This window comes from Pygoscelis adeliae, unplaced genomic scaffold (genome assembly GCF_000699105.1).
Source record: "Pygoscelis adeliae isolate BGI_AS28 unplaced genomic scaffold, ASM69910v1 Scaffold399, whole genome shotgun sequence".
In the NCBI taxonomy this organism is placed as follows: domain Eukaryota; kingdom Metazoa; phylum Chordata; class Aves; order Sphenisciformes; family Spheniscidae; genus Pygoscelis; species Pygoscelis adeliae.
The window spans coordinates 1,104,908-1,105,239 of record NW_008825609.1 but is presented as its reverse complement, the minus strand read 5'-3'; the positions used below and the strand labels follow the sequence as shown (position 1 = coordinate 1,105,239).

Below are 332 nucleotides of genomic sequence, written 5' to 3'. Positions count from 1 at the left end.
ATGGCGAGGGGAGCGCGGGGGAGAGACCCGCCGGCGTGAGGGTGCGGGACCGCGCATCCCCGGACGGACGCCAGCCCGGCCGGCCGGCCACCAGCGGGCACGGGAGTGGGCCCCAGTCCCACACCAGTCACGGAGGGGGCGATGGGCAGGTCCGGGAGGAAGGACTTGCGTCTCCGGTAGTGCATGGTGGGACTCGCTCCCCCCTGGGACCGCTTTGCTCAGTTGCCTTTAAGAAAGGGGAAGGGGAAAAACATGACACGGATTCTCCCGGTGAAGCAGAGGAAAATGTACATCCCAACGACACGTAAGTACCAGGCGGCTCTGCCCGCTCT

At 66.9% G+C, this 332-nt stretch overlaps 1 protein-coding gene across 1 annotated transcript in view; it reads left to right on the top strand.

The window, feature by feature from the left end:
* Positions 1–258: 258 nt before the first annotated feature.
* Positions 259–332, top strand: part of SSTR3 (somatostatin receptor 3) — a 4,628-nt gene continuing 4,554 nt past the window's right edge. The window contains exon 1 of the mRNA XM_009332625.1: positions 259–304. The gene's annotated coding sequence lies outside the window, so the exon portion shown is untranslated. The remainder of the gene's footprint in view (positions 305–332) is intronic.